At 39.0% G+C, this 27,886-nt stretch overlaps 1 long non-coding RNA gene across 1 annotated transcript in view; it reads right to left on the bottom strand.

Moving 5' to 3' along the window:
• Positions 1–11,380: 11,380 nt before the first annotated feature.
• LOC125612502 overlaps positions 11,381–27,886 on the bottom strand; it is a 42,538-nt gene continuing 26,032 nt past the window's right edge. Inside the window, exons 3-4 of the long non-coding RNA XR_007342922.1 lie at positions 21,573–22,627; positions 11,381–11,717 (exon numbers count right to left, since the gene is read on the bottom strand). This is a non-coding gene — a long non-coding RNA (uncharacterized LOC125612502). The remainder of the gene's footprint in view (positions 11,718–21,572; positions 22,628–27,886) is intronic.

The following is a 27,886-nucleotide window of genomic DNA, read 5'->3' as shown; positions in this document are numbered from 1 at the left end:
TGTTGACGAGACACGGGGACATTTGTCATGGGTGACCCGGTGCCTCGGCTTCAGAGCCCACGCCGGCGCGGGGAGGCCCGTGCTAATGTAATAAAGCGAGAGCGACAAGAGGAAAGGCCTCTCTCGCCCCGGGGCCGCCACATGCTCACTCCGTTTTACTGTCAGGGCTGGTCGAGGCTGTGGCTTCATTTCATATTCCATTAATATTTACAGCAGCTATTGAATTTCCCATTACAAAGTTCACCATACACACTGCTAATATGAAATTTTAATAGTATTGTGCACATTATGAAAAGTCCCACCATTAAAAGGGGAGGAGGGAGGATCCTAGGGAGAAGTTGCCCTGGGAAGTTACTTGCCACTGAACATTTGAAAGGCCCCCAAGTCGAAAAATGTATTCATTTGCAACTATTATCATAAAGATGTGAAACAGTGGGCATTTTATCAATATTGAAATCAAAACAGAGGGAGGGAATGGAGTGGTTTAAACGAGGCTGACTAAATGAGTTTTTCAAGTTGTGTGTGATGCTTTTCCCTGGCTTATAGGAAATGTTTCTCTTCCTCCACAGCTAATGTGAGGAGTAAGGATCCGGAAAGAAATTTCCAGATTGTATTGAGTTCTGGCTGAGGACAGTCATGGGTGGAGGGGGCTCCTGGGGCTGCAAGAGGATGTGTGGCAATGGGAAAGCCCCTTCCCTCCTCTAGCCAGTGGTTCCCTCCAGCCAGCTCTTCACTCATCTCCAGCATGATGCCCCAGAAGTTCCCTACACTGAAAACCCAAGGGTGACCCCAAAGGATTGAACTTAGCCAAGAACTGTGAAAATCAAATTTCTCTGTCCGTAATGTTCAGCTTTTCAGGATTGGCACATTGTAGGCAAGTGGTCTGCTTAGGGGAAAGGTGATTCTGCGGAATTTGGTTCTTATTTTGTGTGATGTACAGCCCAGTAGAGCAGCACCAACAATAACCTGGAGTGGAATGGAGAGGGAGAGAGAGAAAGAACTTGGCCTGGACACTTGGAAGTACTTCTGCCCAAAGCCCAAGCCCAAAAGTACTCCAGAAGGCGACACATTCAGTATCATGGAGTGGGGCCATTCTGAGCGATTGGATCCAGTTTCTCTCCTCAAACCTCTCAAGGCTACTCTGTGAAGCCCAGGGGTCAGATGTGTCAGCTCCACTTCTAAGTTCACCTTCCAACATTAATGCACAGCCAAGAGCATGCAGGCAAGAGGGTACACATGCATACCCATTTTCTTATCCTGTCTGAGGCTGATCAGAGACCCTTCCACAGCAGATGCTCAAGTGCCACTAGCTCACTGAAGTGTATTTGGCCTGTGAGAACATTCAATTTCATGGGAGAACCAACTTTCCCACGCTTCTATGTTTTTGCACTTAACCTTGTCCTAGAGTGGGTAGGTAAGAGTTAGAGGAAAGACATCCTTCATTTGTTTGGGGGACAGAATATACTGTGATTTCTGTTGTCTGCACCAAGCTTTCTTGTCCCCTTCCCAACCGCCCTCATACCATCCCCTCCTCACACTCCTCAGGGTGTAAATTAATGATGGTACTTTGAGCATCACTGCGGTATCTTAATAAGCTTCTATTTCTGCAATGAGAGGGCAATTTCTGAATCTTTAGGTTACTTTTCAGCTAAAGGAAAATGACAGTGCCAGAAGGTAAAGATGGGTGATATTTCCACAGGAAGATCTGGTGTTGATTTTTCCCCCTGAGTTTTAAAAATTATTACTATTATTACTACTCCCCCCATTTTCTTTGTGTGGTATTTTTTTTCGTCAAAGCTCCTAAATGTGTCATGCTTTGTCACATCCTCTGTGTGTGTTTTTAGAGAACATTTGAATAAAAGGCTCGATGCCAGGTATTGGTGACACAGGGGGTGGAATTTTCAGCCGTTCCACAAAGAGTTGGCCGCCTCTATTTGCATAAGGTCAGAGTAGTGCTTCTGATAGAACTTTACCAGCATCTCTGTCTCTTAGCAACACTCTTGCACTCTTGGTCCCTGCATTAAATTGACTGGTCCCTTCCTTTTCTTCCTTTCATTGGGAGGCTTACAATAAAATGTCACCCTTCCAACCTGTGCCTGTCACCCAGTAGGTCATCTGTATCTCCCCCTCCTCCCTCCCCTTCCTCTATCCACCTCCTCCCCTTTCTGTCCAGCTCCAATTAGACGATGAGATTATTCACTTGGTGGATTCCCAAAACTGTTTCATTTTATGGTGTTAATTAATATTAATACCATTTCTCCCTTTGTTATTAATAAAAAGCCCTCGTAAACAGAGGCAAGATAAGGAGCAAATTGCCAGCACCTGCCAAACAATGGGCCTGGAGAGGGGAAATAAGGCGAGTAGAGATAGAGGGGGAAGGGTTTAGGTCAGTCTCTCCACCCATTTAGTTGATGTGGGGTTGAGCACAGCATGGAAGCCCTCGAAGCGCTTAGAATATGCCACGCAGCCCTCTTGGCTCTGGGATGGGAACTGGTGACAGGATCCAGATGCTGATAGGTAGTGTTAATGGAGGGTCACGTTTGGACAATAGTATCCATCACTTGCCTCCTGGCTCTTCTGTCAGATGGAGTCATTTCTGACTACTCCATCACTCAGATTTAGGATAGATTCAATTATTACCTTCACCTTGGCAACAGGATATACAAATCTACACCCAAGGGACTAAACAATAATAGTTCTTACTATTATTTTATTGTGCCTTTCTTTCTTGTTCATTTTAAAAGAAGAAACCCCCTAAGCTTTCAATGCATTCCTTCCTATTTTATTCTATCAACAGCTGCCCAGTTACTCAACCCCATCAACCCGACTGGATAATGGCTGCTTAATTAGCACCAAAAACTTTTGTCTGAATGCCTGAATGATTATTGCTGATTTTTATAATCTTATCAGTTGTGCAAATTAAGTAGTCTTTGGATATTCTCTAAAGTTTTGCAAGAGCCTAACTTGGGAAGGGTCTGTGGGCTTGCTGTCAGGGTATACATAGGATATTTCTGCCCTTTTGAGAAGTTTTTGCAACTGAGTGAAAGCAGGAGTTGTATCAAAAAGGAAAGGGGGAGGGGAGGAGAAGAATCCTTTATAGGATTCTTGTTAATACAGTTAAGAATTGATTTAAGTCATGTTAAAGAAATTTGAAATCCTAACCAGCTCTGTCTGAAAGGAGTAGGCATCAGGAATAGTGCTCAATGTCCTTTTAATCTATTTCTTCTTTCTTCTTGGATAGAGAAACTGACCCCCTTCTTATAGGAGTGGTTTGTTAGAAATATAACTGGGTCCCTTGAGTGTCACAGATAGTAAGGTAAAAGCATCCTGTTTTTCCCTGATATTTTCACAAATTCCTAACTCTGCTTTCTCCTCTTTTCTTCCTAGCTTGCACACCCTGTAATTCTTGCAGTGTATTGTCAGATGAATTTGCAGGTAATGGGGTCTGAGAAAAGCAACCAGGGTTAAAAGTCAACTAGCTCCTCTTTAATAATTCACGTGTCATATTTCTTCCACTATGTCAAGTTTGCTAAAGAAGATGGACAGGGGCTGACAGGCAGCCACTTGAGTTTATTATTCCAAGCCTCAGAAAGGAGGAAAACCATAAAAAGGGATGCCCCCTACTCTTCTCCCAAAGGGGCTACAGCAGCCCACACCTTCCTCAGCGTGCCTGGTTCCCTCTATCTTGGATTGTCCTCAAGCACATCTCCAAGCTGCCTAGAAAATTTGAAGATTGGGGTGCAAACAAACAACAACAAAAAAACATTCCTAGGGACTTTTCCTATTTCCATTTGCTCCTTCTTACAAATTTGTTTACTTTTCTCTCCACCATTATCTTTTTTCTTAAACCCTTCCAGAAGTGGCGGTTCTGTTCATATTTTTGTCACAATACAGAACACCTCAGCCTGAGCAATTCACTTACAGGTGATAGTTCTTATTTTAATTTTCTTATAGATGACCTTTCTTCTGTGTGCAATTGTTTTTCAATGGCATAGCTGCTGCTGACACCTTCGAATATCTTTAACATAAATCTCTATAGTCTTTTTTTTGGGGAAGGGTGTGGGGGAATGTTTGAGATGTGTGACTTCTTTTATTCTTTCAACAGTTTGCTGTTTCCAGGAAGAGATAGAGACCGTGTGTAGAAAGGACAAAATAATGAAAAAAAAATCAAGGAAGTTTCAAGCATATTTGATTCTCGAGTATGAATTAATGTATTACCAGATTCCAGAGAGGGAGAGAGAAGAAAAAAGAGAAATGAGTTTTACCTGTGAAGACTTTGCCCAAATATAGAAATAAGCATTATCCTTAAACTGGTCAGCATTTTTCTATTGCTTGTGTCACCCCTCAGATTTTTAAGGCTCCCAGTTCATACGGACCAAGCTCAGGGAGTAATTTCGTTTACAATTTCTTATTCCAAATCTTTCCAAGAACAAAATATTAAAGGAAGGTTTTCTATCATGAAGGTTAATTTTTCCATGTACTACTTACTTAATGAAAATTAATCTACAGTTTAGCAAACTTTTTTCCTAATTAATGGCAGGAGAAGAGTCATTTGAGGAACAACTATTTTGCACTTGTTTAATTCTGAAATATTTAAAGCAAAAAAACACATACGAATAGATTGATCTTTTGGGAAACAGTTTTATCTTCAAGGTACAATTATCACTAGCAGCATATCACGACAAAAAAAAAAAATCTCCCATTCCATTCATTTTGTGGCTTCAATGTTATAGAATTTTTTTTCTCTTTTCTGAGGATCTTTTCCACTCACTTAGTTTTAAGGTTTTTTAATTTTTAGTTTTTGAAGCAGTTGCTCTGCATACAATCAGTACACAGGATATGTTTTTCAGGCTAAGTTGTTGTAATATGAACTTTCTTCAACTTCTGTCACAAATAGGAGATGGAGTTCTGTTTATGTGTCTGATGTAAATTGTTGTGAGGAGATGTAACTGAGGTCGAACAAATGATTAAGGTTTATAAAGATCAAACACACTGACAGGAGGAGAATAAATAGTTCTGAGAAAATTACAATTAAAAATTAGGTCAGTTTGAGAAAACAAAGTAGGGGGCATCAGTTGATTATGCAGTGGAGAGGAGGGCAAACAGTGTGTCCAAGATTCTCACTCCAAGAAATAGCCTGTCTGAAACCAATATTTTATTTTTTTTAAGTTGTTGCATTTAATTCGGTTAGACCACTACACAGAGCTTGTGCAACTATTCAAATACCTGTGAGAACCCCAGCCCTGCCTCAGTAAATGAGAAAACAATTACAGACAACAAGACTGCTCACGTTTTATTTGCATTTTTTAAAGGCAGGTGGGGGAAGAATCTGGAGTTTATTTTTCAGCATTTGCAAAGTGCCTTAAGTATTACTGGCAGAAAAGTTTCCAGTTTTGGGCTTGTATTAAGCTAAAAAACCTTCAAGAAAACGAAGTAGGGAGGCCTGCTTGGGCAGCTGTCTTCTCATGTTTTGGGTTATAGGAATGGAATTGGGATAAACGTATATCACCTTTTACAAAAAAAAGTTGCTCCCACATCCTTTCCACCAGCATTTCTCCGGATGACTGCCCTATCCCACTAAGCTGGCATCCTCTGGTCAACCCAAATCAAGCAAGTTCCCCTTATAGTTGGGATGTTGATTTTATGTTCTGTACAGGATTGGCCACCCCAGTCTGTTAAGAGCAGGACAAGGCTCTGCAGGTCTGGGCATTCAGGTACATATCTCCACTGGTGATAGGTGATGAAAAACATTTGAAAAACTGCCAGCGGAGAAGGAGGACATATCCCCCACCTAAAATCAGTTGGTCGGTGCCACAACTAAGACTGTAGTGCTAACTTAGCAGATCGTGCAAAAGAAGAACCTTACTAAAAATGTCTCTGGAGTAATTGTATTTTTCTTCTGTTTTAAGTAGGTGACAGGAGGAAACCTCAGGGCGCGGGGTGGGGCGGGGGTGGGGAAGCAAAACTCTTCAGTCTAGTGGAAATCTGTTTTAGGCAGGAGTTGATTACAGTATGTGCGCTCTTATTCTTACAGAGGACCTCAAAGAAACAGAGCCTGGGAAGTACAAGTGTAGATGTCCTGCAAATATAGCAAATTTGAGCGGATGCATGGGCCAGAATTTTCTGGGATGATCGGTTGCAATAGTGGCTTCTGACTTTGGAAGAGGCAGAAGGGTCCTCTGCCGCCCTCGGATGGTGCACACAGCTCCGCACCCCGGCGGCGGGCTCCCTCCCGGCCTGCGCGCGCGCGCAGAAATGCCGCGCGGCTCCCTCCCGGCCCCAGTCCACAGATTGTATCTCGAGTCCTGCTAACACCTATCATTTGAAGCCATCTTCGTTCTGTCTTCCAAACATCTCGAGCATTTTTTATTCCACTCGCAGCTCCTTCTTATTGAGTTCTCCGTGTCTCTCTGCAACTTGTCATAACCTGTAATAAAATGCCCTTTCTGTCGGGAGTTAAAGTCCAGAGGGCAGCGGTTCTATTTTCAACTGACAGCCGGGAAAAGGAGCCACGGCGGCCTCCCTTTTGTCTGCCTCGGGTTTAACTCCTGCGGGGCCGACTGGGGAGATCGTGCCCCCGCGCGGGTCGCCTCCCTCTGCAGGCTCCGAGGTCGCAGGTGCGGGGAGCTCACCACCCCCCAAAAACACCCGCAGCTGAGCTGCCGCCGCCGCCAATTTCGGGCTCAGCCCCGCGGGGATCGCAGCCGGCAGGGCGGTGGCTGTGGGAGAAAGTTCTGGGCCTCCGAAGCTACGAACATCTGCAACTAAGGCACGGTCCTCAACAGGAGAGAAGCCCATTCATTCGCAAGTTCCCAATTTTGGGGCCATGGCGGGGGGCGGGGTTGGAGTGAGAAGGGGAAGGCCTTGACCAAGAACAGAAAGGGTCACTTCGGTCAACACCCGGGAGCCTTTCACAGGGTTAGTTATCAAGCTGTTCCAAACTATTTCCTTAATTAGTCAAACCCATCCTGTGATTCTTTCCGAAGGCCTGGAATCACAACAGGAAGATTTATTTGCTATTTTCTATCCAACACATTAACTGCTAATGCGAATGGTGCTTTCCTCTCACCTGGGTGGGGAGGGAGAAATTGTTGGATTCGTTGTCCCCAGAAAGGAGCCAGGAGTTGGAGTGTCCCGCAAGCCTTCTGGCCCAGGTGCCCTCCTAAGCTTGACTTCTGACTTCACATCTTCCTCTCTCGCTAATACTATGTATTTTGAAGGAGGACCCTCCCACACCTCCACTTTCTTCTTACCTGACCATCCCCCACCCCCAGAAGTCACTTTAGAAAGCCCTAAGTTTGTTGATGGGTGCCAGAGAATCTCCCGTTTTTGTTTTTGTTTTTTCACGTGTTTTCAACAGTTTATGACAAAAAGGAAGAGTCATGGTTGTGATGTCACCTGATGGAGGAGGGGAATTAGGAAGACTGGTAAGGGAGGGCAGGTAGCAGGAAAAGGAGAAGCACTGACCCTGCCTTCTGGGCATCCTGTTTTGTCCTTGGTTGGTTTATTTTAAAAAGAAGGTGGAGCAGCCCCTTGTGGAGTACCTGTCAGGGAGTCTGCTCCCTGACCCCTAGGTCTCCAAATCTAATTCCAGAACTCTTCTTCCTGGTTCACAAAATGTTAAAGGGGGATATGATTTTGTTCTCATTCAGCTATCGAAACAGAAACAGCCATCCCTAGCCGGCCATCCTGCCTTCTCAGGAGTAGACCCAAGAGAGATGCATACTGTCTGTGGACAGAGTTTCTGATTTCTTCCTCCTGAGCCTTCATCCTCTCTTGCTTGTTTCTCTCAATTCACACACTCTGCTAATTTCTTTCTGCAGTGGGGAAACTAGTGAAAACTTAATACTTTCAAAACCTAAGCCACATTCTATTCTCTAAAGGAAACCTGGAGAAATTGCCCAGATGAACTCTGTAGATGATTTCCTTCTGGGTGGTGGGAAAACACTGTCATAAACTGTGATAAGAAAGGGAAAGTAGAAAGAGGCAATTTGAGAGTAGGGCTTATTTGATATTCCTCTACAAAGAAGGATGCTGTGTTCAGGTTTTTGTTTTTTTTAGGCATTTGTGTCTTCTGCATCAAGAGACTCTAGTGGGATGCAATAGGGAGAGGTTTAATATCTAGGAAGACTTACAAAGCAGAGACTTTTTATCCCCCAAAGGAAAAAAACAAGGAGGAAATTAGAAGAAATATAGATAAATAAATTTATGTTTGAGCAGTTGGTCTAGGAATCCTCTATTGCATTGTTCATTGTTGCCCTATTTCTCTTTTTGCTTTATTTTTCAAGGTTGATCAGTGGGTCTCAAGCAAGGTTGTTGATGTGAACAAAAGTGGTGTTTGCCACCAGTTCTTCGGGTGCTGCTGATTTTATAAAGGTGATTATTTCTGTTCCCTTTAATCTCTGGAAAAAGCCAGAGTCTTTGTCCCTTGTGAGTCCTACTTTCATAGAAACCTTGTTCATTTAAAACACTGGTCAGAAATAGTCAGGACATATTTGAGGATGCTGCTGATGATAGTCTTATTCTCCCCAGTTGGCTCACAGATTCTATTCAAAATGAAGCTATTTGGAGACATGTAAAAGCCAGTAAATTTCCTGGTGCACAAAAGAAAATGGTGCATTATGCCCACTGCCTATTTCCACTCAAAAGTGAATAATGCCCCAGTTACCACCAGGCCTGACTTGATTTATCTTGGTTAATAGGATTAACATGTCAGCCTCTCTCAAGAATTTCCAAATGCATATCCGGAGTGTCACTGACTCACTGGTGTCTTTTTTCTTCTCTGATGGGCATAATGACGCACCTACAAGCAGAGGGCCTTTGTCCAGTGGGAGCAGGCAGATTATCTGTCTCCAGTGAAATAAGGCGTGTTGCAGCCACCTTTGCCAAGATTCAAAGCCAGAACCCAGTCACTATAAAATAATTGTGTCACTACCTCACCAGTGCACTGTCCATGTTTCATTTATATTTTGACTGTAATTGAATGGTTGAAAAGCAAAAATGTAGACAAATTCCAGCTGTATTGAGATCTGTTTCTTCCTCCACTACCTCGGCCCATCATTAGATACTTTCCCTCTCTGCGCAGGAGGTCAGAGTGTATAAATATAAATTGCATTTTGCATTACTTCTAGATGAGTGAAGCTGTCAAAGCAATAATATGAGCTTTCAGTCCCACATTCTACCACTTCTTTCCCATTTTTTGGCCAGGAGGTCATGTGCAAATTGAACGTGACAACCCAGAAGACATGTCCAACAGACTCGTATTGTTACTCAGCTCAGCTGCCTGGCTCGTAACAACATTAAACCCACATTAGTCCCCAGCCTCCGCCAGGCAGGAGCTCCTAAACACAGGACCCAAGCTTCTCAGAAAGTTCACTTCAATAGTAACATTTCATCTGGAAGTAGTAGGCAACACTGACCTAAAATATTTTTCACCCAAAATTTATGAGGAGATCATGTCACAAAGACCAGGGCAGTATATGAAAAGACAAAGAACAAGAAACAAGATAAAGTGTCAAAGAATCTTCCAATACACACAAATACACACACACTCACACACACTAGATGGGGTGTACTTGCTTCTGTGTGAAATTGTGCATATTTTCCAGAATCTATCAGTGATGTGCTTGGAAATAAATTTTCATAACAATGAAGATGTCATTCAGGAAACCACCTGAAAATATGGGTTGACCTTGTACTCTTATTAGCACTTTCTTCATAGCATTGTTTTGGAACTCTAATTTCATAACAAAAAAATAAAGCTTTAGCAGCTTATTATCGCCATCATTAAATGGTGACCTTCATCAAACTACATTGTGGTGAAAAGATCAGAAACTTTCATCAATTTTAAGGAAGCTGAATGGCTTGGAGGAGCGGTAATTGTCTATGTGACCCATTCACGTCTTGCCCAGATTGCAGTTAACAGAGACCTGTTGTTCACTGACAGGGTGTTTGATGATTTCTAGGAATTGAGTGGCTGTTTTCATTCCTGTTCCAAATGGACAGGTGTCTACATCAGAATTGGCAACCTGGTTGGCAGACTCAGAGTAGCCAACCAGCAAATTGTTTATGGAGAGTAAACTTGCCTCCCTCCCATGATGAGTGTGCATAAGTGTGAGGGCTGGCAGTGAGGAGGGAGGAGAAATGGAGATGCTGGAGGCAGAAAGATTGATACAGGTCCATGAAGCATAAAGGGGATGGAGCCCTTTGGTTCCAAATGGCGCCATATGCAACTCCGCCTCTCCTGGAGCTCATCTTGTATTTAACCACCTTGTGTTCTAAGTGTACAAATAAAAGTCCATGAAAGTCACTTAATCTTTGTTAGGATGTTCATAGCAATCTCAACAAATAAAATAAATTAAGTCAAAAGTTTTTACATTTTGTTAAAATAGCAGTATTTCCATACATCTTTACTTTCTCAAAAAATGGGTCCTAATTGCCATACCCTCGAGTGAATTGAAGGAGCTTAAATAGTGAATGTGAAGAAGTGGTAACTACAAGAATCACACCTGGGAGTATCTAATTCAAAGTAGGAAGTATACCTCTTATTCTCTGTGGCTAATGTCACATTTTTAATACATAACACCTAAGAGTCACCATCAGATACATAAAAATTTTTATCTCTCCTTTCACTTTTATAGATGATCTTTACAATACAATTATTCGTGCTGAATTTTACTGCCTCAATGTTAGTATTAAGCAACTTATGTGCATATGCTTAAGAAAAAAACAATTGTTATAAAAGGATCTGATATCATTTTTATTGTCTAACCTTTGCTTTCATAAGGATTAAAGTTGTTTTAAGTTTGGGAAACGACAATAATAATAGTAATAATAATGAAACTGAGGCTGACTGTTATGAACACTGGAACAATTTACACTTAATTTTGGACAAATTTATCTGGATGTCTGCAGTTATTAAGAATTTTTAAGTTATATGCATCTCTGAACATATCACAATGAATTCCACATTAATGGTTAACTATAATGCACCAATTAAAATAAAGAATTTTTTAAATAGTAAAAAAGGATAAAGTATGTTAAGTGTTAAATTTTTAAGCTTCCAATCACAGGAAAGTTTTGTCCTTTCTTTGTCTTTCTCATCTCATCTTTTTTTTTTCTTTTCGTTTTTTTTTTTTTTTTTTCTTGTGGTGGGGGATTACAGAAGACTGAACTCAGGGTCACTGGACTACTGAACTGAGCCACATCCCCAGCCCTGTTTTACAGGGTCTTACTGAGTTGCTTGGCACCTTGCCATTTCCAAGGCTGGCTTTGAACTCAGGATTCTCTTGTCTCAGCCTCCTAAGCTGCTGGGATTACAGGTGAGCACCACTGCGTCCAGCATCATCTCATCTTAATAAAATAATATGTGCACACCTGACACTTCTTAGTTTACTTTTATTCCACTACATTACCAGAAATTGTAACAATGAAGATCAGAGGCTTTAGAGTCAGACTAACTGCTCCACCTTTGCATGATGTATTTAGACCTTGGAGAGATAATTTAACTCTAGGCCTCAGTTTCTTTATCTGTGGGATGGGAATATTAAATGTCCTTACTTTAAAGACTTGTTTGAGGATTCTTGAAATAGCATACTTTCCATGTTTCAGGAACTGGGTAGCTTCTCAGAGTTAAGAATCATTATTGCTGCTGCTGCTGCTGCTGACAATGATGATGATGGTCTAACATCTGTAAGAGTTACTGTCTTCATTTTCCTCTGTGAGAAAAAAAAATAACAATACACAAAGGGTTGTAGAAAATGTTGAAGTTAGGTAAAGTGTATAAAGCATTTGGCATAGTAGCTGAACCAAGGAAGCCTTCAGTAAATGACAAGTGAATTTTTGGAAAGGAGTGAAATATTCACTTTGGGAAGAAAATTTATTCTTCAAGCATCCAACTTGGTGTAGTTCATCATGTTTGGATCTAAAGACTTAGCTGATAGAAGATGGCATGAGTAAAGCCAAAGTTGAAAAATGATGCCCAGTTTGCTTCCTTAGTACTAGGATCACAACTCATTCCTTGTCTGATCTGAATTCATACCACTGAATATTAGTGAGAAACCTTAACAATATTGGGTGGGGGTGGGCAGCCCAAGTTCACTACTACCCTTGAATAAAATACATAAAATAGAAATCAGCATTTGCATTACACCATTCCAAAGATGTGTCATGGAATCTGAAAGAGATATTGGAAGTATATTGTATTGGAAGTAGGGAGTTGGAGTATATTGTTATTCCTGACATTGTTATTTTTCTTCTAGAAACAGGATCAAAACTTTCTGGAGTCTGTATTTAAGGGTAAGCTGTGGCACCATTTAAATGAAGGATTCCTGAAGCTAGAGATCTCCCACCTGCACAAAGAGTCATGCACATCTATGAAAGCTTACTCTACCTGAGAGGGGCCCAACAGTCAAGGTTCCTTGGGAACTTTACATTGAGCCAATAATTCAATTTTACCAGGGTCTTTAGGGGTTATACATATATTCCAAATAAATTTTTGAGGTTGAAAATAATAGTTGGGTGGTAAATTAACTTGTATATCGGAATGTATGTTTATAATCTTCTATAATTTGGATAAGTGTCCTTCAAAGACCTGTGTGCTAAAGACTTGCTTACTAGCTTGTGGTGCTCTTGAAAAGTGGTGGAAACTTTAAGAAGTGGAGCCTAATGGAAGGAAATTATGTAATGGGGGACATATTCTTGAAGACTATATTAGGATCCCAACCCTCTTTCTGCCTCCCCACACCCTCCTTCCTAGCTATCATGAGGTGTATAGGTCTTTTCCACCACACTCTCCCCATGATGAGCTGCCTCTTCAGAGCCCCTAAGTAACAGGGCAAAGTGACCATGGACTGAAATATCTGAAACCATGAGCCAAAACAAAATAAATTTTTCCTCTTTTTAAGATGATTATCTCAGATATTCTTTATAGCAGCAGGAAGCTAACTAATATATAAACTCTATATTGGGAAAGGAAAAACAAATAACTTGGGTAATACACTAAGATTCTTGTCCTGGCTGATTCTTTTCTTTTCTTTTTAATATTTTTGTTTTAGTTGTTGGTGGACCTTTATTTTATTCATTTGTATGTGGTGCTGAGAATCAACCCAGTGCCTCATCCATGCTAGGCAAGAACTTCATCACTGAGTCACAACCCAGCCCTGATTCTTTGATTCTGTATTTTAAAAATCAAACCTTCATTAACTGATTAAATAGAAAAACAAGTTGATCAGATAGCTCCCTATTGCTTCAAATTTGGTGCATATGTGTTTCAACTGAATCAACACTGCCCAGTGATATTTAAAATCTCTAATGCCTTCAGTTCAGCTACAAAGCCAAAAGGAATTGGGTTTGCTCCATTCTTTCTAAACCTAACTATCTCATTCTGTAAGAGTAAATTGGATTATGTGAAAATTAAAATCTAAGCAAAACGAAGCAACTCCTCTACCCAGTCACCATTGAAGAACCACACAGCCAAGTGCTTGGCATTTGCCTGTCATCTGCTTTTCTGGCCATAGGGAGCAGCCCAAATGACAGGCACACAGATGGATGCCTGGTATGATTAATGGTGTCTACCAGCCCTGGTGGTGAGGATGCAGGAAGTGGTGACAGATAGGGGCTAGGCCATTTTTGGTTTAGTGTACCTTCCAAGGCTTGAAGTAGAGAAGAATCAGAGAGAAATCCAGTCCCATTTTTTGCTAGAAAATCTGAACTTCTTCTTTTTTCTTTTTTGGAGAATCCCTTCCCAAGACCAAACCTTTAATAGGAAGCCAAACAGGCCTCCTAACTGGCCCATCAAAATTACATCTGCTCTATCTTCCCTTCCCTTCTCCTCTTCCTTTCTTCCCTTATTCTTTCCTCTCTCCCTTCTTTGTTCTTTATCTTCTTTTTTCCCCTTCTCCCAACACTGTCTCACCTTGATGATATCAGAATATAAACTGGACCACCAGAATGAACTCTCTGCAGAGTCCCTGAGGAGCAAACTAAAGTACATGATGCTAAGAAGGGCAAGAGCAGGCAGCAGGGAGACTTGTAAGAAACCCAACTCTGGGGCTGGGGATGTGGCTCAAGTGGTAGCGCGCTCCCCTGGCATGCACGGGGCCCTGAGTTCCATCCTCAGCACCACATAAAAATAAAGATGTTGTGTCCACCGAAAACTAACAAATAAATATTTAAAAAATTCTCTCTCTCTCTCTCTCTCTGAAAAAAAAAAAAAGAAAGAAAGAAAAGAAACCCAACTCTTTGAATATGTCCCACCTCTTCCTAACCAAGGGTGTCATTTTTGAGTATGGTGCTATTATGCATCAGGGACAAGAGAGACCAAGATTTCATCATTAAATATGGGTCAAACATGAGATCATAGCTTCAGGATCAAATCCAAAGATGACCATTATTTCTTTTGTGGCTTCTTGCTTTGTTTTGGTGCTGGGGATGTAACCCAGTGTTTCACAGCTGCTAAGCACATGCTCCACTACTGAGCTACAACCCCACCCTGATGGCTTCTAAATTTTTAATTAATTTTGAATATGTAATAAAGATATTTAAATGTTTTTAATTAATTTTTTTCTAATAAGTAGTAGAAACATGCATAATGGAGAAAGAAATAAAAAACATTCTTTTCATCTTACCTCCTAGGAGCCCTTCCTACCCAAGTTTACCCTTTTTGGAAAATTAGTTAGGATTGGGGATACAGCTCAGTGGTAGAACATATACTTAGCATGTGCAAATTATATTGAGTTCAATCCTCAGTGCAGTAATAAATAAGTAATAATTTAAAAATTAATTAATATTTTCTGAGCAGTTTTAGGTTGATAGAATGTTTGAGAGGTAATTACAGAGAGTTCGCATGTATTCTCCTACTAGTTTTCCCTCCAATGAACTCTTTGCACTGGTGTAATATACTTATTACAATTGATGGGCCAATATTGATACATTATTATTATTTAAAGTATATAGTTCACCTTAAGATTTTGACAAAGTCAGGCTGGGGATATGGCTCAAGTAGTAGCGCGTTCACCTGGCATGCGTAAGGCACTGGGTTCGATCCTCAGCATCACATAAAAATAAAATAAAGATACTGTGTCCACCTAAAGCTAAAAAATAAATATTAAAAAAAAAGATTTTGACAAAGGTGCTGGGCCCAGTGACACACTCCTATAATCCCAGTGGCTCGGGTGGATGAGATAGGAGGATCGTGTGTGTGTTCAAAGCCAGCCACAGCAAAAGCGAGGTGCTAGGCAACTCAGTGAGACCCTGACTCTAAATAAAATACAAAATAAGCCTGGAGATATGGCTCAGTGGTTGAGTGCCCCTGAGTTCAATCCCTGGTACCCCAAAAAGAGAAATGAAAAGATTTTGACAAAGGTATGATGACAATTATCTCCTACTACACTATCATCATAGGGTGTACTTCTACCTTGCTAAAAATCCTCTATGCTGTGCTCATTTATTTATCCTTCTATTCTTCAAAACAATGGAAAACACTATCTTTTTACCATTCTCGTAGTTTGAGAATGTCATAACTGGGATAGAAAACCTTTTTAGACTAGCTTCTTTCATTTAGCAATACGTGCTTAAAATTCTTTTTATTTGTGAATAATATTCCATTGTCTCAAAGTATTACAGTTTGTTTATTCACTAACCCACTGAAGAACATCTTGGTTGCTTCCAAGTTTGGACAGTTATGAATAAAACTGCTGAAAACATCCACATACAGGTTTTTTTGTGGGCATAAGTTTTCACCTCATTCAACCAGAGACCATGATTGCTGGTCTACCAGAGTATGTTTAGTTGTTTTTTTGTTGGTTTTTTTTTTTTTTAACTTCCAAACTGTCTTCCAACCCCTTTTTGTGGTTTTAATGAACATATTAGCACAATAGTTACTTAACAAAGATGGAGACACAGGCCGACCAATGGCTTCTGGTGAACAGCAAGGCAAGAGCAAAATGTAGAAAGTACCACCAAGTCACTTAAGAGGATAGATCTAATCAGGCCGCAGGGGTTCTTTCGTAGCCTTGCAATTTACTTGCTCTGTGACCTCTGGCAAATTACTCAACCTCTCCATGATTCAGTTTCCTCAACTACAATTAAGTTTGGTAATACCCAGACACTAGAGTTCCAAGAATTAACTGAGATATCCCACACACATCTTGACAGAACTCTTGGTACAAGTAAGTTGTACATTTTTATATCTTATTGCACAAACTAGCATCTTTTCCCCCCAAATACCTATTACATTCTTTAGGGATGAATTGGTATTACAGTGCTTTCAGAAGTACCAAAGACAATGAGAATTTTATATACTGTGAAATCTATTGAGAAAAAATCCTATCAGCTAAAATAAAAGTAAAACAAAAGGAAAGAAACCTTACAAAGTAGAAATGCTTCCTTCTCCAACGTCTTGGTCCATGAAATAAAATTCCTCCCTCTGCATTCAAACCTGAGTTCTTATTAGTGTCTTGTTGGCTCAGAATCCTCTGGGGTAAGTCCTGAATTATGAAATACTCTCTCTCTGGCAGCCTGCCAAAGCCTGTTCTGCAAGCACCCAGGCTAACTGGCATCCTCACATGTGAGCAGACTCTTCACCCCAAGGGCCTGACGAATGCTCATGTTTTTTCCTTTTCTCAAACAACTCCACAGGCAGGTGGGAGGAGGGCCATATTAAGCAATCCATGTGGTAATATTTGTAAAATTTCCTTGGGTAGTTCTTGCATGATAACATAATGATATATGCTGACAATGAAAAATAAATGCACTGTAGCTAAACTTCTTTGTATTGGGTTTATTTGGAAATGAATAAACAACAACAAAATTCTCTCCTGTGCATTCCTAATTAATAAGCTATGGCTCCCCACAACATCAACATATCAGTGGGGATGGAAACACTTGAGTATTTCTAACAGCTGATTTGCCTTTGTGATATCAGATAACGAGTTTTCTGTTTTAGCTGCATGTGCAGGGTTTAAGTGTCATGAGGTCAGAGCATATGGAATTTTTTTCAAACTAAGAGTAAACAATGAAACCTGATAACTTATTCAGGGCAAATGGCTGCAAGGCAGTCACTCACTAATATGAGTTGTACCCACATTAATAAAGCATGACACCAAAGGCATATTTAGATCAAAATATTTCTGAATAACTGGAAATCTAAAAATATGCAAGCTGGGGATGTAGATCAGTGGTAGAATGTTTGCCTAGCATGTGCAAGATTATGGTTTGATTCCTAGCACCACAAAAATATTTCAAAATTAAAAAAAAAAAGCTGAGTACAATAGTGTATTCTGTAATCACCACAATGCGGGAGATTGAGGCAGAGAATTTCAAGTTTGAGCAAACTAATGAGACTCTATCTCAAAATAAAATGTAAAAAGAACTTGGGATGTATCTCAGTCATAAAGTGCCCTTGGGTTTGATTCCCAGCACCAGAATAATAATAATGATGATTTAAAATATTGCAGCAGAGATCATAATCCTGCTAGGAATTATAGACAAGGTGGGTTTAAATTTTGAACCAGAAGATATGTGGTTCTGCTGGAGTCCCCCAAACAGATGGCCAAAGCCAAGTTTTAGGATTGTTCAATCCATCACAGTACTGAAGGAAGGAGACTAGGTAGAGGACAAAAAATCAAAAGTGGGCAGAGTCTTTCTTATATATGTTCTTCACAATATCCACAACAGTTTTTGATACAGCTTAGTAAAGAGTTGTGGGAAAAAAATGAAAGGAAGAACAAAGGAGACCAAGAGTTGATCCAAATAACTTCCCCACAAAATTTGCTTTGCATGCTTTAGGGCCTAAGGAAGTCTTTCTGCTTTTTTAGAACTTTTTGTGCTATAGTATCCAGCCTGGTGAATGTAATTATTAAAAGCACAGAATCCAAAACCAGACATTCAATTTAGAGTCCTGGGTCTGCCTCTTAACTCTATAACTCTTCCTAAGTGTAAAATAGAAATAATGATAAAAACATATCCCTTTGAAAGTTTATACAAAATAATAGTGCTTAGCACAGTCTCTTGTACACAGTGGCTACTCGGTCTAGGTCTTTATTGCATTATTCTTGTCATCATTGCTATTCTGAGTCGACTACTCCCTTAATGGAATATTTTTCTATCTGAAATTGGAAAGGGTTAATAGCAGGGTTCAGGCATAGACACTACAGGTGGATATTTCAGCATCCTCGGATGACACCAGCTGTGCTGGGTCAGCCATTTAATTCAGTTCTGAGGAACTTCTCTGCAGGAGACTCAGTGGTGAGTTCTGGGGAGTGTGTAAGAATAGAGAGGATCACGGTGTTACCCAAGCCTGACAAGCACCTTCCCTACACAGGAAGATTCCACAAACATAGATGTCTAGTTAAAATTGCTACCACAGAAAGTGCCCTTCAAATTAAATATAGCTCAAAATAAAAATTGGCCTTTTTAATCTGAATTAACACACATATTATTTGAACCTTGTCCTTTTCAAAACATATATAATAGTTTTAATAAAAATAATTTTGGTTTAATTTTTTTAAAAATATTATCTGAAAGCTAGGTTTAAAATATGTCAAAGTGGAAGCACTTTTGTCCTATATACACCTTGAATAAAAGACTGCTCCAAATGTGTGAGCTACATGTCTGACCCAAGGATGAGACATGTGTATTGTTTGTTCCTCTGCATCCAAAATATTTGTGAGCCACCATATAGACATGATTGAGACAAGACTATTTGATAACTTACATCTGCTTTAATCTTTTTCTTCCTTCCTTCCTTTCTTCCTTCTTTCTTTCTTTTTTTGTTAATAAAAAAGTGTTACAGGGTTAGGGATGTAATCCAAAGATAGAATACTTACCTAGCATATGTGAGGTCCTGGACTTGATGCACACCACCACAAAACAAATTAAAAATTAGTAAAGTAAAAAAATTTGTGGTAGTCTGGGACTCCATTGACTTCCCCAACCAAGCTTCAGAATATATTCTTACATTTGCAAAAGAGAATCCATATCTTCAATGTGTCTCACCTAACCCTTTGCTTTTGATAGGCAAAACAAAATAACAAAACAGTAGCAGCTCAATTAAAATATATAAACCTATAAATAGATAAATATACTAAATTGGGAAGTAGAATGGATTCAGCAAAATTTAGAGAGATTTGAGAGATGGGTGTGGTCCCAGACTGCTTTCTTTGGACAGTCAGGCAGAGATATGCCCAGTTCTGCAGAGTGCTTTTCCAGCGAATTTTCTTCCTTTTTTTCTTAAAGCCAAATGTCCTGTGGTCTGCTTTCAGCCTCGAAGATATAGTGGAGAATAAGTGGGAGTATCGAGGCTTTTATTTCCAAGTACAATATGAGCCATGCAATTATCTTTCTGCACCAATAGGATAGAGACAGAGCGACTATCACCCCCACCTTTAATGTCTTTTCCTTGTTAACAGTGGCTGTCCCACTGAGTGGGAAATCCAAAATTTTTAAAATATTTATAACTTTCATGGATTTGACTGTGAAAAAAAGAAAGTTTGTTTTGAGAGCTAGTTCTAAAGGAATTAAGTACCCAAAAAAGTATTTTGAGTGGTATCTCTAAATTAATACTCAAATGCTGAGAACAGGACCCTTAAAGAGAAATCTCTCTGCACCGATGGGATGAGCATCTTTGCCAGTTCACAAACACAGTACCCTCCCTGGCACCCAGCTAGCCTCCCTGGATTGCCTATGTCATGAATTCAGGTCCCTAACTAGGAAAGAGGAGACAGGATGCACATATTTCATATATTCTTGGAATTCTAGCATCCTTTTCTTTAATGTTCCAAAGCTACTTCAAAAGATAACAATGCCAACTCTACCTAATTGTTAGATTTAATAAAAAATAATGCATTTGTGCCAAACGGCTTTTTTTTGTCTTGTTTTTCTTTTTTTCTTGCAGTTTTAGGGATAGAACCCAGAGCCTTGCACATGCTAGACAAGTACTGTACCATTGAGCTACACCACTAGCCTATCCAAAGTACTAAGTATTCTCATTAGTTTTGTTTTTAAAGAAAAAAAAAATGGATATAAATACTCCAAGCCATGATGACCATGCAAGAGGAATTTCTCCCTAGATGATTGTCTCTAGCACTACTGGGCTTCTTTCAGCTCCTCCACTATGAGCTCCTTGTGCTTTGGGAATGAATTTTCTTCTCCTAATTCCCCTGGCCCACTCATAAGCATCCTTTATGTATTAGTTTCAATAGCATCTCTCCTTCTCAAATAGGATGAGTCCTCCCACTCTGGGCTCCCATGCTCCTCTAGGATGACTCCTAGTGCAATTGCTTTTCATCTGCCTGACCCTGCTCTGAGTTTAAGGCCAGGTTTGCCTTTGTCACTGCATCTGGTGCCTAGCACGAAACACACATATAGTAGGTGCTTAGTGATCTTTGATGAAAGTAGAAGAGAAGGTAGAGAGGAATGGAGAGAAGAAGGCAGAAAGTAAAATGAAAAGGAAGGGCAGGAAGAAGGAAGTAAGGGCAGAAAAAGAGATCACTGCAGAGTCATGGCCTCTTTGTCACACCCCTGCTCATGGCCACACTCTTCCTCTCCTTTCTTCCTTCACCATTTTTCTTCTCTTTACAGAAACTCCAAAATTAAAATAATATTAAAACCACCCTTGCCTCAGTATATACTTTCAATTTGATCTGCTTTTTCTTTTCTTTCCTTTTTTAAAAATTTTTGGTTTGCTTGTTTGTTGTTTGGTATGTGTGTGTATGTGTATGTTGTGTGTGTGTGTGTGATTCTTCACCCTCACTCCACAAATTCAAATATATTTCAAAGCCCAATTTACTCAACAAGCATGAAATACTAGGTCTCTCTCATACATATCTCAATAAACAAATTTGTTTTATTAAAATTCAATTTTTATTTGTTTGGAATCTTATAAGTGGTGTTTGTAAGCCATCAAACAAGATCATCTTGATACTAACATTGTAAAACCAATGAAAGGAAGACAGTAAAAATGAAAGTATTTGGGAGTAAAGCAAGAAAAGACACATTTGGGGAAAATCTAAAGAAAATGTTGTCTTTGGATAGCTACATATTTTATTTTTATTTTTGTTTGATTAATAACTAATGGCTGATTTAATAAAATTAATGTCTAATCTGCTTAATATTTAAAAAGAGAGCTTTATTCCCCTCCCCCACGGAATGTAGAAATCAGAACAAAGACATGCCCAAGCTCCTGTAGGGCTTTTTGTTATTGAATAAAACTATCCTAAGCAGGGGTTGGAAATGTAGTTCAGTGATAGCCTGACCATCAGGCATGTACTAAGTCCTGAGATTGATCCCCAGCAACACACACACACACACACACACACACATAAATAAATAAATAAATAAATAAATTATAAGGTATATAATACTGTAAGAGGGTGATATTGCACTGAATATGAAGAAGAACTAGATTAAAAATCTTTCAAAGGAAATTTTTATAGTATTCAGTGAATTTCCCTTTTTCTGCACAGAGAAATCAAAAGGATAAAAAAAAAATAAGAGAAAGCTGAGCACAATATAGTGTTATGGGGAGAATATATGGTCATTTAGATTACTGTTTTCATATTTCACTTTCTCACCTTAAGAAAATTTAGTGCAGGGATGGCTGAGTTCCAGAGTAGGGAAAGAAGTGAGTCCCATCTAGATTTGTTCATTATGGGATATTTCAAAAGTTAAAATTACTAACTCAAGTCTGGAAAATAAGAGAGATTTACTTAGGCATTAAAGATAGGTACTAGGCAGTAAAACTGATAGATCCTTATTCCATTGTCCTATAAGAGGCTGGACCACTCAGAGAAGTTAATTCTAAGGAAATTTAGAGCAAGTTATAGGAAATACTTCTTCACCTGCTAGAATTCATGCTGAGGAATTTGCTGCCACAAGCAGTCATAAAATCAATCACTGAGTTGGATTTTTCCAAGGGGCAGGATAATGTATGACCCACTCTTCTGACTAGTTGGGGAGGAGAGAGGCAATCAATTCGCCTGCTTCTAGGAGATCACAATTGATTACAAGTGGGGTCAGCAAAAGGATGTCCCCCACACTTGATCAGGATAATTAAAAAGTGTTTGCCCATGCTCATAGGTCCAGCAAGGACAGTGAAAATAGGCTATAGAGATAAAATGACTTGATCCAATATAAAAAAAAAATTTGTTTGATAGGAACAAAAAATTAAAAACACAAAATGTCAATTCCAGGAACAAATGTATGATACACTTTAAATACTTTTATAGGAATAAAATATCCCTTTCAATATGAATACAACACAATGTTTTTCATTTTTAATCTAATTCTCTAATCAGTATTCTTGGAGTATGTCTGACAAATTTGAAAACAGATAACATGCATGGCAGCTTTTTTTTTTCTAAAGGAGAGTATAGTTGAAAAATTGTGAGTGCACTGCAAACATTAATAAAGCAGTGTTAAGTTTGAGGTTGTCATGTTGAATGTCAGTAACGAAGTCCTTTGATACAGTTGTCACAGTTTAAATTATTTTTAAGCTATCGTCTTCCCCCACCTCTTTAACTTTTCTTTCTTTCTTGAAAATGTGATGTAGTTTCCAAGACTTCACTTTATGCTACTTCAGATACATCAAAAGCAATATTGCATCTTTGGCACTCTAATTTATGAGCTTCTGAAAGAGAGACCAAAAAAAAAAAAAAAAAAAAAAAAAAAAAAAACAGCATGTCAGACATGGTTAGAGCCTGCGTTTTTATTTGGGGACAAAAGAGTGTCACATGATTTATTAAAAAGAAAATACTTTAAAAAATTATAAGACAATATAAAATCCCAAGTAAATCATGATAAAACCTTGTCTTCAAATTAAAAAATAAAAACTATACCTTCCTAAAAATGTAAAGAAAATGCATTGTCATCACCTCTGGAGAAACAAGAAATATTACTAACTTTAAGAGACAGTAACCTAATTTCATTATCCATGCTAAGAGAAAGTAAAAATATAAGATGTCTAAAAGTTCCTTCATGGCAAATCACCATAATTTACAATAGTCATTGTAACTTTGGAGCTTAACAACAACTTTATTTTTACAAGTATGTTTTATTTAAACATTGCCCTGACCTTACCCCCAAAAAATAAGTACATAAGTTGATGCCTTAAATCTGACGTCAGGGGTCTTCTAGAGTTGACAGGGTACTGTGTCGAAAGCTCTGCAAGGCTTTGCACAATCAGCTCATACCTGCTACAAACTGCCGTGGACGTGCAACCTCTGGAGCCAGTCCTAGCTCTGTCTCTCATCAGCCAGGTTTCCCTGGGGAACTCATATCACTTCTTGTAAAGCAAGTTGCCAGTGTATTGCAAATATCAGTAAGACAGTGTTAATTTTGAGGTTATCTCGTTGAATGTCAGTAATAAAGTCCTTTGATAAAGTCATCACAATTTAAATTTGGACTTTTAAAATCTATTATTTTATTGCCTAGATATGATGGCTTTAAGTTTAAATCAACATAAAGTTACTTCAAAAACAATGACAACACTGTGCCGTAATATCATTAGTGCTCAGTCATTGCACCCCCCCACACCTTCAGTCTCCAGAAAGCCTGGATGTTTCTGAGTGCACCTCTCCCTGGGAAGAGAGAGGGACAGTGGAAGTCACTTCTGCTTTCACAGATTTGAGGGTAGGATTGTTACACGCATGTGCTCCTTATTCTGGCCCCTACCTTTGTTGTATCCCTCTCTGATGGGATTTCTCCCTGAACTCTGCACTCCACAAAGTCAGCTAAGCACGCTCCCTGCTGCAGATCTTCCGTTTCTTCTTCCTTAGACTCAAATGATTGCCTCCTCCCTTCTCCCCACCAAACCCTAACTTGTCTAAACTCACATTGATGGGTTGGTCCTTGGCTTACATATTGCCATCTCTGAGAAGAACTATCAAAGTCTGAGTTCCTTGCTCCTTGTATGTAGCCCCACTATACTTTCACCACCATTTTTCATTGTTTATTTGCCTATACACACCATTAGACTTCAAGCTCTGCATGGCAAGAATTTGGTCTTGTTCTTTCAAAGAACTCCATTTCTGATAGACTCACTTTTCAATGGTTCTGAATAGATTAAAAAAAAATTATCTAGAAAAGGCTGTTCCTGCTCAAGGCCTTTGGTTTTCATTTTCCACTACTCTACAAAACCACCTTCTAATCAGAGTTTGCCCAAATGAAACTGATATTCCCCATTGTATTCAAAGCCAGTGTTCCAGAAGAACTTGTGTTGGAGTGGTGGGGAAGTAACTGGGTGATCTTTCATGAAACTAATACTGGGAAAATCTAGAATGCAGTATAAATTGGGGAAAGTTGGGGGAAAAAATGGAGACATAATTTCCTTGGGTTTATTTAGCCTATAATGGAAGATTCAGATGAGTTATGTTTTTTTTTTACATGTCTAAATTTAATTGTTAAATCCAATTGCAGTTTACACATATCTCAGAATAGCAAAATTGTCTTAAACTTACAATCATGTCAGTGCATATGGCACATATACTTGGTTTGGTGGTGGATGGTCAGAATCAGGGCAGGGGTGGCTACAAGGCAATTGGAAAGCCAGTATAGTATAGTGAGTTAAACAGAATATTGAAGCAATTTGCCCTCCCATTTTACCTGAAAGATTATAGTTAGTAGAAGCAAAAACATGTTATAATGCGTACGAATGATTCAGTTCTTTGTTTCTCTTTGGAAATGCAGGTGGAATCTGCATTTTGAGATATCTGATGACAACAATAACAATAACTGGCATATTTAAGCAAGAGCAAGATTCAGAGCCCCTGCTAAGGACTGTCCAGGCATTGTTTCATTAAATCATTACAAGAACCCTAAGAGGTGTGGAATTATTTAACAAGACAGAAGAGTAATACTTGAGGCTAAGTGATTAAGAAATTTGCCCAGGGTCACACAACTAACAATCAGCAGAGCTAGGCTTCAAGCCTTTGGTCATTCAATTCCAGAGTTTTTCCTGTTAGCTTCTAGCTAACACTGCTGCCCTTGCCCAAACTCAGATAATGAGATGTAGTGAGAGAAACCTGAGGTCTAGATCTGAAGCGTGGCATTAATTACTGCTCACATCAGCTTGAGCAGGTCACCCCATCTCTCCAGTTATCTATTTCATCATCTGTGATATGAGAATAATAATATTATTATATGCCCTTCCTGCCTTAAGAAAGTTAGGAAACAGGAAAGTACTACACAATTATCAGCTGATAAAGTTTATTTAAAAACAATATAGTTGTGAAATTGCTTGAATTTAGTTGTTATTTAGGGAGTATTTTATGTGTGACAGTTGAAAATTAGTTCTATTCAACCCAAATAACATAGATAGATGTAAATGATGCTTTGCCCACATAAACAAATGGGTGTGGCTTGAAGGAGAAAGTGACTGTCCCATAATCATGCATTCCAACCTTGAGGAAACAATAATTGGCACCTACAGAAAAATAAGACATGAAGAGAAAGTCTTCATTCTGAACACACTTGTGCTTATACCATCGCTGCTTACAGAGTAGGAAAATTTGAGTAATAGGGATTTCCTGGGAATTAAAAAGTGGTTTTCTCTTGGGTTGCAGTGATGCATGCCTATAATCCCAGCAACTCTAGAGGCTGAGACAGAAGGATCACGAGTGCAAAGCCAGCCTCAGCAACTTAACAAGACCCTGTCTCAAAATAAAACAAACAAACAAAAAAAGGGTGAGAATGTGACTCAGTGGTTAAGTGCCCCTGAGTTCAATTCCCAATACCCCCTCCCAAAAAAAGTGGTTTTCTCTGAAGAGTAGGCCAGAATCTCCATATTTACTTAGAGAGGACTGATCACTTACATGATTACAAAATTTTGTTTTACAGCCTATATACCCCCTCCTAAAATATTTTTCCATTAAGAATGAAAATGCAAAAGGTATTATCAACTTCTATTGCATGTACACGTCTATGGAAAATGTAATATTAAACAGAATATAATTTGAACAAATTAGAATCATCAAATTTTTCCACCTAACCTTAGCGCTGTGGCCTCCTCGATTTTAGTGAAAAATAACATCATTGACTAAAATACTTTATTTTTTCTCCTACATTTGTTTTGTTCCTGAGCATAGAGTCAAATACTAGAAAACATGCATAAAATTTTTCTCTGCCAAATATTCATTCCCCTTTGGAATAATGCCTTAATTTTCCTTTAGGACATCATCCTCTTTTTTGATTCTCAGTCTTTAAGGTTTAAATGGGGCTAAATAAACTCATTGTCTGTAGTAGTTTGCAAGTGACTTAAGCCTGGCCAATCGAAATGACTGTAGTTTTTTTTCAGGTTTGGACATGTCACCCAAAGAAGACCTGTGGACATCCATCCTGGCCTGTTTGGTGCAATTATAGGAAAAAAAAAAAAAAACTAAACAAGTAAGATACGACTTTTGGTATCTTTGCTGCCACTTTGAAGAGAATTTATTTGAGAATAAAGCCAAAGGAAAGGAGAGCCACTAAATAAAACAATAGTTTCCTAGTGGTTTCTTTGGCACACCTCTCTATCTTCCCCTGATTCTTTCCATTATGTTAGTTAGCACATCCTCTTTTTGTTATACCAGTCCCTTGTGAGCTTCTGTCAAGTTTAAACTGAAGTCAAGCTTACTAACCCAAAGAAATTTAGTTGTGCAAAGTTTCTATGGATCACATTATGTAATCTGTCAGGACCCCTGCAGCCTTTGGGGAATAGGAAGTAGAAAGAAAATCTAAGAAGTCAAATTTACTCCTTTTCATTTTCCTTCTCTGTTATCCAAGAAATGTTAAGTATTAGTAACAGCAAATATACATGGAGTGACTATAATCTGACAAGCACTATTCTAATCCCACTTTGTTGGTAAAAAATTATTAATACCTCTTACCAGGAGGACACCAATAGGACAGAATTTTTTGTAGTGTTTCAAAAGATATCCCAACACAGAAAGATAAAAGTTAAGCCTCAATGGAATATCTTCCAAATGTCAACATGTATTATAGTTTTATCAGCATAACAATCTAGAAAAATCTGAGTACAGTGACTCACATTTGTAGTCCCACCAATTCAGGAGGATTGCAAGTTCTAAGCCAGCCTCAGCAATGCAGCAAGACCCTCAGCAACTTAGCAAGACCCTGTCTCAAAATTTAAAAAAAAAGAACTGGGGATGTATGTGGCTCAGTGGTAAAGTGCCATTGTGTTCAGTCCTCAATACAAAAAAAAAATTAAGAGCATTCTAAATTAGGACTCAAATTATGCTCCTTATCCTACCACTGAAATCTGTTGAAGCTTGAAGAAAGCCACCAAATTATTCCTTTCCCATAGGAAATCTGTAATCCCAGGAAAGAGAAAGGAAAAAATAATTGGTTTTTGCTCTAACATTAGGGTTGAAAATCAAGTTTGAATTATAATCCCAGTGTCATCCTTAACTGACTTTTTGAGTATGGGTACTGCATAACCCTGTGTGTCCATAAAATTATCAGTGAAAGCAAATCTGCTTATTTTACCTAAATTATGCATGGAGCAAATGAGAAATATATTTGAAAAAGCCTTGAGAAGTTCAAGGTTCTAGGTATATGCAAAATATTGTTATTACTACAATTACTAGTAGTAGCAGTAGTAGTAGAAATAGTAGTAGTAATAGTAACTGTCAAAAACTCATATTTGTCCGATTAAGAGAGAAGACTTCCCTCTTCATTATATCAGAGGAAATCACACAACCTGAAAATCACAATAGGGTCATAATTCCCAATTTATGCTTAATGCCTTATTCTATATGTTTTCAACTCCCATATAGGAAAGAGCAACAATAGAAATAATACTGGTATCAAAAGAGCTGGTTCTAGACCTGACTCTGCCACTAGCTTACTTTGTGACCTAGGATACCAACTTCCTTTAGCCTTCAGTTTTCTT

Source organism: Marmota marmota, unplaced genomic scaffold, assembly GCF_001458135.2.
Source record: "Marmota marmota marmota unplaced genomic scaffold, marMar, whole genome shotgun sequence".
Lineage (NCBI taxonomy): Eukaryota > Metazoa > Chordata > Mammalia > Rodentia > Sciuridae > Marmota > Marmota marmota.
Note: the sequence above shows the minus strand (reverse complement) of the source record. Positions and strands in the feature narration are given on the sequence as shown.